We start from the raw sequence: 11,790 nt of genomic DNA on the forward strand, positions 1-11,790 counted from the left end.
GTTCGAGTATCGTCTTCCAAAGGACTCTTAGGCCTAAACGTTCATGCAATTAATGGAAATCATGAGACTTGAACAAACAATAAGTTGAGTTTTAAATGCAAAACAAGAAGTAAACATGCATGCAAAGGTTTGATCAAGGCACTAAAAGATATGGATGAATGGTATTGTTGGGGTTTACGGTTTCATCCTAATCCACTCTCAAATATCTATTATTCTTATTAGATTCAACTTTGTTATCAATGTTTATGCCACTTTTTATTTTACTATAAACCCGATCTCTCGGTGAAAAGAGCCTAATCACAATTGCTAGTTTACTATATCTAGTCTCCGTAGCAATTATTCATGCAATAACATAGAAGCTTAAGGCAATTGATGTTCCTATTCCTATCTCTAGGTAATATTCATTATCAAGAGTAATTCTTCATGTCTAGACCTAACTATACGTCTCCATATAGAAAGAATCAAAGATGATGCGTTAACGTCTTAAACAAAGCATTAGCAAAAACGGAAGAAAAACTCAAACTATTGATAAACACAAGTATATGAATAAAATAAGAAATTTGGTATAAGAGAGTTTCAAAGAATTACATCGTTCCCCAACAACTAAGGGCTTAGCTCACCATAATCATGGTGAAACTAGATGAATTGAATGGAAAGAATATAAAAGATAACCCTAGATTTGCAATATTGGAGCTCTTGCATCCAAGATTTGCCTCCAAGGTGTGAAAATTGTGTTTCTGCGTCCTTTCTGCCAAAAGATACATTATCTGGTTCGTGCACTTCTATTTAAAGCACAGAAAAATAACTAAAAATAAGCCTAGACCCATAAGTACACCGCCCGGCGGTAGGCACGACACCTAATTCACCCCTCAGCGCTGCCGCTTGAGCGTTCTCTTTAAATTCCACTAACGAGTCCACTGCCCAGCAGTGGTTGCGATTCCATCCACACCCGCGGATATCCGCGGATAAAATCCGCGACAGATAGTTGATACTCGCGGATATTTACTACCCGAAACCCACGGATAGAAGGTATTTTAATACCCGCTTATAAACGGGTCGGGTGTAGGTATTATACTATCCATACCTGCGGATATCCGTTACCCGCAAAAAATAAAAATAAAAATTTAATTTTTATTTTATTAAGTTAAATTTAATTAAAATTAACATTAATTTATATTTTACAAGGTTAAATTTAATTAAAATTGTACTATATGAAGTATATCGATAGGAATTAATTGTCATTTATGGACAATTAACAGGTATTAATAGTTCAGATTATTTTACTTTTTACAAAATATACGATATTGATTATTGATTATTCAGTTTGATTGCCTAAAAATATACTGCAGTAATTAATAGGTCAGATTGTCTTACTCTTTACAAAATATACGGTATTGATTATTGATTATCAGGTTTGATTTCCTAAAAATATATTGCACTAATGGTTAATTAATTGGCTTGCCTGCCATAGGCCCTATAAATATACAATTGATGTGTAGGTACAATCTTCCTCTTCTATTCTAAGAAAATTGAGACCTCTTTATATCTTGAACGTCAGAGTGTCTTCTGCACGTCAACAACCCATCAGAGTGGATGACATTCTCAGGAAGGGTTGAAGATCAAAAGAGAACAAAGCAAAGAAGGACGACTGACCCTCGGACCAATTCACCCGAAACAAAAATTAAATTTTAATTTAATTTATATTATATTTTATATGTTTTTTTGTAATTCTATTTAAATTTTATTTTAATAATTTATAAAGATATATTTTTTAAATATTAGCGGATATCCATGTGGGTAGCGGGTGATTTTTTTTTGTGGGGTCGGGTTGCGGGTAGGCACTATCTGTGCCCGACCCGACCCGTTGCCATCCCTAATGGCAGTGTAATCATAGAAGGTCTCATCGCCCAACGGTGCTATCACCGCCCAACGGTGGTTGCGGTTCAACTCTGCTTCATTCTTCCACCTTCTTGTTCATCCAATACTTCTCTTCCTTCAATTCATTCATCAAACTCCTGATAAATCTTGTCAAAACAAGGGAAACCAAGCATAAAACCCAGAAAACCCACTTTGACTCTCTTTCTCTCTAACTTAAGCATTTTCATGATTTCAAGCTAATTCTAAGTCATAAAGAGTGTGTTTTGATGTAATTTTTAAGTATGAAAATAACGATTTTTAGACTGTTATCACCTATAGAGGTTTTGAGTATTGTCCTGTAAGCTCATAATGTGTCATCCAATTTCAAGAACCAATCCTTCATTGAGTTAGTAACTATTTTTTTTTTAGGATTTTATTAAGTTCTTTATCTATTTTAAACTTCAGCCTGACCATTGAGTTGTGGGTGGTAAGTAGTGGCTACTTTGTGTCTTACATTATAGTATTCCATGCTATTCTTTGCAAATTTGACTAACTCCATCACTTATCAACACTCTAGGAGTACTAAATTTTTAGAAAATGTTTCTCTTCAAGAATTTGATGATGGTTTTTGCATATGCCTTTTGGATAATAACTGCTTGCACCCATTTGGATACATAATATACTACAAAAAGTATATATTATGCCAAAAAAAATTTCTTATACAGATTTTTGGACAGCTATAGAAGCATGAGGTATAAAAAGTTTTTGACTTTTTACACTGGTTTATAAAATCGGTATAAAAGTCTCACTTTTTATATCGATTCTTCCTAGAACAGATATAAAAAGTCTACTTTTTATACTTATGCTATCAAAATAGGTATAAAAAAGTCTCATTTTTTTATACATGTTGGTATTAGAATAGGTATAAAAAGTGAAATTTTTTATACCGATTAGAGTCATAATCGGTATAAAGGATTTATACCACTTTAACCGGTATAAAAGTGACATCTTTTTTTTAAATACTTGATATGTATGTGCTATTATTAGGGGTGGTACTGCTAAAAGCTGTATTGAACTAAAAACTAATTTGTATAAATTGAACTGAACTGTAAAATAGTTCAGTTTACTGAACTGTTTTTTGTTTTATCAAACTGAACTAAATTGTACTATACTAAATTATACTAAACTATAATATAAATTGAATTGAACTAGTAACTGAATTGTAAAATGTACTAAACTACAATATAAACTGAACTGAACTACTAACTGAATTGTAAATTGTACTAAACTACAATATAAATTGAACTGAACTACTAACAGAATTGTAAACTGCACTAATTTTAACTACTATAGTATTTTTACTTTTTTAGGGAAAAAAATACTCTTATTAAAAAGAAAAAAAAAACAGCTGAGTATATAAATTAATTAGTTTATGCATAAATTTGTTTGTAAAATTTCATCTCATTAATTTTTAAGATATAAATTACGTGTAGTTTATAGAAAAAAGAAACTTTTTTTTTCTTCCATAAATATTTCTGGATAAAGCTAATGCGGCCTTACCAGTTTAAAAAGTATATGAATAGAATGAAAAATAAAATTAATATATAGTACAATTTATATGAACTTTGTTTAACCGAATGTGTAAAAAAAGAATGTTAACAATCAAATAGTTAAATTTAATTTATTTGAATTAACATATAACAAATTAAATTTAAAGATAACTTAACTCAAAGTTTTTCACTTTGGTAACAAAGTAGACCATTTTTTTAATAAACTTACTTGTAAATAATTACATAAGAGAAAAAATTTTAAAAAAAAAACTATAGTTATTTTAGGACGAAATACAGTTAAATGCAGTTAACTGAACCGATAATTTATTAAGTTCAGTTTTTAAAAACTGAACCATAAAACAGTATATTTAAGTTATAGTAAAAATAGTTCAGTTCTTTTTAGTATAATATAGTACAATTAACTATAATACAGTACAATTCAGTATTTTTTGTCCAGCCTTAACTATTATCCATATCCTGCATAAAATTCAATCTTAGAATACAATCCTAATAATCAATAATGAGAAAAATATTGTTTCTATTATTAACACTTCAAAATAGTTCATAAACCCAATCTAATATTTATGTAACCTAGTTCCTAAATATATTTATCCAACCTAGTTACTTAACATGTAATATCTACTATTTATATATAAAGTAGTTCCTAAATGTAATATTGAATATATTTAATCTTCTACATAAGTGCACCCCACTGATTTCTCCTCTAATTGCAATTGACACACTGTTTTTAGCTCCTTGATCATCAGAGGTAAATGGTTTGCTAAACCCGGAGGCTTTGTCATTGCATTCTACATTTTTCAGTCCTTTCTCCATCAATGGATCATCCCTACAACCCTGTTCACCACCAACAGATCCATTTTCTTTATCGTTGGTTGCTATATTAGCCTGGTGAGCATTCTTTGCTTCAGTTAGTCTACCATCAGCTTCATTCTTATCAGATTTTGGTAACCTTGAATTCATTGAAAGAGAGTCTCCATGAGGGCTTCTGTCACCCCCTATGCTTGGTACACCAAAATTGCAAACATTATGCCCAGCTTTTCTATCCTCTGTCCTTTCTGTTGCATCAGACTGGGTAGGAACACCAAGCATTGGCTCCAAAAAGGTACTCCATAGCGTCATAATTTTATTTAACAACTCCTTACTTGAGTATAATTCCTCACATGAATATCGAACAAGTTTATACAGGTCTTCATGAATCCCAGCAGCATCAGGATATTCAAATTCCAGATGGAGAATTAGAGGCTGTTGAAAGATTGAATAATATCATCTTATTTCTGCTTATTTTCTTTAATTTCTTTAATCTCAGCAACTAAAGCTGTATAATGTCAAACACAGAATCTTAGAACTGACTAAAAAGATAACACTAAAACATGCAATGATGTGTGAGTATTTAAAACAAGTTGTATGACAAGAACAATTTATAACTCATTTATTTAAAAATCCTGTGAGATCTGCAACAAGCTAGCAACTGTTAGATATGTTTGAATAAACTTAAATTTAGAGATTTATTATTTTGTTAGTTTTGAGTCTAGTAATATTTGGTTTGATTTCCTATAGATAAAATAGGAATGGTAGTTATAATTTTGGTTTATCTAGGTAGAATATTATTTTGTGATAGAATAAGAAGATTTTATTTTTTTAGGTAAGTTGATATTTTATTGTCACTTTTTATTATTTGTAATTAGTCCAAGGTCTAATTTGCACATATTTAAAGGTTGTCAAAGTTTATTGAAAATAACCCATCCATAAATTAAAGAGTAAAATTATTTACGTGGGTTCACTCTTTTTCCCAAGAATCAGACCCAACAAGATATACCTGGAGGTAATTAGACGTTTTTCATCAAGTATGTTTGCAGCCTAATACAACCATGAGTTACATTTATATGCAATCTCTATCTATCTCTTACTTTTTCAGACCCAACCTATGGTTTAGTATTTCTAATTTAATACAGTTTCAAAGAACATTAAGCAGAAGGCGCTAAGGATATGCCAATGCCAATGGCCTTCTTGAAATATAATAGTAAAATTTCTTTTAAAATAGTATGAGAGAAAGAATAATTGTAAAGTTGAAATATAATTTTTTTTTAATTAAAATATGAGATAATATAAAGTAAAATACTAAATAAAATGTGTCTAAATTATCATAGCCTGAAAAGGAGATTGCAAAAACAAGAACAGGGAAAAAACAGCAAAGTACATACATATTACATATAACTTTCTTTAACACTTTTAATGGGATCCCCCACCACAGCCACTGCATGTTGATTTAAAGCCTCAAAACTCTGCATTAGAAGTACATACAATAATGGCTCACTTAACTAAATTTCATGTCTAACTTAATAAATATTAGTTTTAAACAATTAATGCTTCTTTCATCACAAACATCATTTGTCTATACATCCATATTACCAATAACAAAAGGTAATTTTCCCTTTTCACTTTTTCATCATAAATTCCACAAAAATAAGGTTTTAATTTGAATGTCAGATACATAAATATATAAAAAAATGAGTCATCATATGTTCCACAGAAGTCAGGTTCTAATTTGTATGTTTGATACATAAAAATATAAAAAAATAAGGTTATAAGTTTTGTAAAGAAAGTATTTTCTACAATTATATATAAGCAAGAAAAGAAAGTGATGAAAAAAGTAATGTGACACCTAAAGGCTATCAACTATTAATGGTAGTGATTTCATAGCATGTTGAAGCATTCAGTTGTTTTTTGGTAACAATGCATCCCTTTGCATTTCTTTTCCCTTAGTATTACTTATGCATATCATTCACTTGTTTTTTGGTAGTTTTGGAAGAGGAAGGCAGAGATTCTACGACAACATATACAAATTTTACAAGAAAACCATCAGTATAAACTTTCTAAATTGATTCTAAGTAGATAAAACAAGACATTATGGTGCTATAGTAGATTGGCTGCCATGTCATGCTGCATCTAACAAAATGTCCATGATATATTGTTAAGACTTTACTGTCATTACAAGCTCTATTCTATCTCAAATCATTAGCAATAACTTTCTAATTTTTTTTCTTGACCGAGTAATCCTCCTATTGAATTTGCAGGAAAACCAAAACTAAGATAAAGAAAACCATGAAGTAATCAAAGATAGCTACTTTGATTGGAAAAACACCGTCAATGGTTATTGTCAGATGGGTGCATTAGAATAACAAAGAAAGATATTTTGATTTTATTGCTAAAGGAAATTAGGAATATGTTAAATCTAAATTTGTGGTAACTTTTTGTTATGCCACAGATGATAATGATAGGAAAAGAAAAGAAACCCACGCACAAAGTAAATAACTAGAAATTTCAAAACTTTCTTTACTTTAAATTTTATTTCTTTAATAATAATTTCAAACTGTTTAAAATGATGAATGAATTAGAAAAATGGAGAAAGAGGTTTATTAGGTAAGATGTTTGGTAGTTAATTGGACTTAAATATTTAGAATTGAAACATTATCAATCTGACCACAAAAGAAAAACTACTTGAAGTTTCATGGAAAAATGCATATCTATCTACATCACATTAATATACTACCTTCAATGCCAACAAAGTTTTGAATAATAAAAATCTTCATTGCTCGTTCATGTTGGGCTTGTTTTTCAATGTCTTCTGCATTGAGAGTTACTCCTACACCAATCCGATTGCTTCGTGCACCATCACATTTTTTAAAAATTTCAAAATTATCCTATGTTACACTCTCACTTTTTTTCTTGGTTAAATATATATTTTGGTCCTCATTTTTGTGTCAAATTCTCAATTGGATCCTCATGTTTTTTTTGTCCCAATTGCATCCAAATATTTGTTAATTTGAGGCAATAAAGCCCTCACCGTTAACTTTCCACTGACGCCGTTGGGACTGTGCTGATCTGTAAATATTTTTATATTCGTGGCATTATGTATTAAGTTTAATGAGTTTTTTTTTTTTTTGTGTAATAAAAATTCCACGTGAAAAACTAAAATCCTCCAAAATTGTTAGCCCTAAGCCCTTATTTAAATGAACCCTAACCAATTCCTCCAAGCTTTATCTTCTTCTTGCAAATGCTTGGGTTCGGGGTTTGAACAAAGTTGTGGCAGTGTGAGCAGGCTGGGTCTAAAACCCACTTGCTTTTGTGGTGAGAATGCAGTCTTCCGCACTGCAAAAACTCCTAAGAACAAGGGTAGAAGATTTTGGGGATGCCCCAAGTTCAAGGTAACTTTTATTGTGGTTTTTTTCTCGTTCCAGAAGTTTTACTTACATTTGGGTAATTTTGGGGATGACCCAAGTTCAACATTTGCTTTACCAAATGTGTTTTGTTCTTGGACAGGGTGGGAGTGAGGATTGTGCTTCTAGATACAACTTATTTGTCTCGTTTTGACACCACAGAAACTGAACATAAAAATGATGATATAAATGCTTATAGCATCGACGCTGACAGAGAAGGGACAAAGAAGATTACGCATCTCCTTATGCAAGTTGGTGGAAGAAATATGTGATGGCATTGAGAATCTGAAATTTTACAGAGAAGATTATGATTGTAGAGAGGAAGATTTTGCGTACAATGACACGTTTGCAATGATGGAGAAAGACATGAAGTGCAAGGGAGAGATAAATGGAATGTGGGAAAGTGGTTGGAGAACAGGCTTTTGTGCAGATGAGGCTCAACTGGTTGTGAATAAAATAGAGAGTAGTGGATTAATTAAGGACCTTGTGATCAATTTATTAGTGTTTTGGTAGGAATTTCTGGGACCGAAAGCACTAACCTCGATGACACGATTCTGCTTCCTTCTGAAATGAGATCTTCAAATGTCTTTACCGTTCGTTCTTCAGACCGTCCGTCAAGTTCCATCCTTCACCCGGGAGGGGGGGTGGTACCTGTAAAGGCACTCCGTCGATCAAGTTAGACGTCGGTGTAGGAGAACCCTCAGTCCTCAGCAAGTGGATGCTTAGAACGGAGAGAGGGTGGAAACTCAATTAGGTGTGAAAGTATGAGTGTGAGAGAATATCAACGTACCTTGTTTGGAGCCTTTAGTTCTTTATTTATAGGCTTTGGATTGATATGAGATTAACAGAATAAAATAAAATATAAACAGAATAAAATATAAACAAACTTTACCTGATATATCTCCACTGAGATATTATTTGGTCCGTGATAAATGATATTATTCATTTATTCATATTTGTGAGATGATGGGCCCCGAGCCCAATAGGGCTGGACCAATCTGTTGATTCGGCCCATTTGATTAACAAGCTTGACCTTGGCCGCTCGGTTTAGCAGACCGGAGGTCAGAGATATGCTACCGTACATCATCCCCCCCAAGTCCAAAGGAAAGGCAAGGCTTTAGTCTGGCTTGACTGTAGGATTTTGATGAGTGCTGGGGAAGATAGTGGCCGATCGGTGTTGACGAACTGTGTCGTTCGTTGTTTCGTGGACTATGTCGCCTATAAAACTTGTTGACGAATTGTATCGTTCGTTGTGTAGGCCGTTCGTATTGAATGCATTCATAGTGGTAGTCAAACAGACCTGGTTAGTTCTGTGCGTGAAACGACACAAGTATGACGTCGTTTGAATTTCGAAAATGTGAGTGGATTTTCCCGCATTGTGGTAGTGGCAGAGTCGCTAAATGAGAACCGTCAGATTTTGAGCATCCAACGGTGTGGATAGTGTGACGATTTCGTAACCTCCATGCTTTCAAAAAGTTTAATGATTTCGAAATGAACCGTCATTTCTGCGTCGATTCCAGCGTTTGTCTTCAGAAGTTCTTGCGTTGTCCAAGTGTTCCCAACTGTGTCGTTCTCTCATTTCCAGGTAACAATGGCTTCTTTCACTCCTATCCATGCTATATCTGATAGTGATAATAGGGAACGTAGTGACTCGTCGATGGCTCGACCCAGAGTCGTAGGATCAGTAGAGTCACTGTTGAGTGGCGATAGGGTTTTTGTTAGCGGTGGGGTTGAAGTCGATGACTCTGGGCAAGAGTGTTCATCTTGTTCGTTAGATTATTCGTGGGCTTCTCGCGAGGTAGGTGACCAATACACCATTTTTATAAATAAAGATATACTGTCGGGATGGGTAGAAGACAATTGTGTTCTTCGAACTCTAGGTTACAAGGCGGCCCTGAAATTGGTGGCGTGTAAGAAAGAGGAACGAGTTTTCCACGGAGAGGAGGTCGCCGGTGAAAATTGCTTTTATTTTTACTTATGCTTGTTTTATGATATGCATATTAGGCTTCCCTTTACCCGATTCCAAATGGAAGTTCTTCAGTATTTAAACGTAGCCCCTTCCCAATTACACCCGAACAACTGGGGATATATCCAAGCGTTTGGTGTTTTGTGTCAGGCCTTGGGTATTGATCCAACGACCAAAATCTTCTTATACTTCTTCAAAAGCTGGCCAAATGTCAAAAAAGGATGGGTGTCTCTTAGTTCCAAGGCGAAGGACGCCATTTTCCACTTGTTCGCCGAGTCATATAAAGACTTTAAAAATCAATTTTCAAAGTGTCAATTAAAAGGAGGGGTAGACCGTTTTTCCTGAATGACGATGGTAGTTCCAAATTCCCACTGTTTTGGACCAAGAACCCTCGAACCCTAACCTCTTGGCCCCAAAAGGACATGACTGACGTTGAGAAGAGGGACTTGGATATCTTGATCAAGTTGTCCCGCCCATTTTCCTCGAGGAGGATGGTGAATTGCTTGAAGTTCAACGACCTTAAGTCGAGGGTTTCTGGTAGGTTTTATTGTAAAACATCATTTCTTGTGAGGTTGAATGTATGTGCTGATTGGTTGTTTGATTTAACAGAGCTGATGGCGCCTAAAAGAGACTGGTTCCAACAATCGCGTGCCACCCGGAAAAAAGCAGGATCATCATCCGGCCAGGCGACGTCGATCCCGGCAACAATCGTGCACGTGGATGATACTCTGCCCTCTCCTGAAGAAGTTTTAACAAGGAAGAGGAAAGTCGTGCGGGTGGAAGGGGTAAGTAGCGTACCCGGTAAGGAGAAGGCCAGGATCGAGACGGGGGAATCACCACCTGGAAAAGAAAGGACCGTGACCGAGAGTAGTGAACCTTCTGAACTACGTCCGTTGCCACAAGGGATGTGGGATCCTGGCTTTGATCTTAGACACAAGATCGAGTTTCATTTTGATGCTGCTGAAGAAAAGGTAATGGCTTCTATGTCTGAGCAACAAATGTCGGAATTCCTTCTGGACGTTCTACTTCGGGCTGGAGCAGCAACCTTTAAAATGGTCTATGCATCTAATAGAGGGGAGGTTCAAAGTGAAGTGAACCGCTTGAGAAAAGAGCTAGAGGATATTCATGCTGTCCATGCTAGGTGTGAAGAAAAGGCCGAAGAAGCTGCCAAGGTCCTTGAAGAGGTAAAAGGTCACGCTGAGGAACTGCGTAGGATCAGTTTTGAGTTGAAGAAAGAGCGTGATGACTTGCTGAAGGACATGGAAGAGGCCAAGAAGAGCATCGCCACTTTAGACAATATTCAAAAGGAACGGGCAGAGTTGCAGAAGGTCAACGCCGAGCTGAAGCAGGAAAGAATTGAATGGAAAAAGATTGAGGCCGAGATGCTGGAGGCCATTGACCAAGAACATACAAAGGGCTTCATGAAGGCGTTAAGGCAAATGAGCCATCTAGCCAAAATTGCTCCTGAAGGCCTGGGTTTCGACATAGAGCAGGATATATATGAAGGGCGCCTGATGTCCATTGATGACATTCCTTAGGCACCTATACAGCTGAAGGCGATCCAGTTGTGGAAGTGGCAGGGCAAGGAGCTGGAACTGGTCAAAATGAAGAGGCCGATATAGTGGCCTGATAACTTAGGATTTTTATGTTAATGCTTTTGGAAATTCCATAATATTCTATAATCACTTTAGAAGTTCTTTGAACATTGCGTTTTGCAATTGCTGTCGTGCACTTTGATATTTGCCTGATATAGACGCTTTACCTTTAAGTTGAATTCGGTTTACCTTTAAGTTGAATTCTATACACTCTTCTGACTGATATTTACCTTATGGCTGATATAGACGCTTTATCTTTAAGTTGAATTCTGTACACTCTTCTGGCTAATTAAGTCGTGAATATGTTGTATGCTCGTATACGTGCAGTTTGCCAAATCGTTTGGGCAAGTCGTCAAGACTTAGTCAATTGTGATTCCGAAGTGTTTAGACACGGCCGGTGTGGAGGGAACTAGACGCGCTCGGTCTAGTGTGTAGACGGACGTTATAGTCCATGAGTTACCAAGACGCGGTGGGTCTTGATGTGACTAGACACGGTCGGTCTAGTGTATTGATGGATGTTATAGTCCATGAGTTACCAAGACTCGGTGGGTCTTCATGTAACTAGACACGATCGGTCTAGTGTA

The sequence above is a fragment of the Vigna radiata genome, chromosome 8, assembly GCF_000741045.1.
Source record: "Vigna radiata var. radiata cultivar VC1973A chromosome 8, Vradiata_ver6, whole genome shotgun sequence".
In the NCBI taxonomy this organism is placed as follows: domain Eukaryota; kingdom Viridiplantae; phylum Streptophyta; class Magnoliopsida; order Fabales; family Fabaceae; genus Vigna; species Vigna radiata.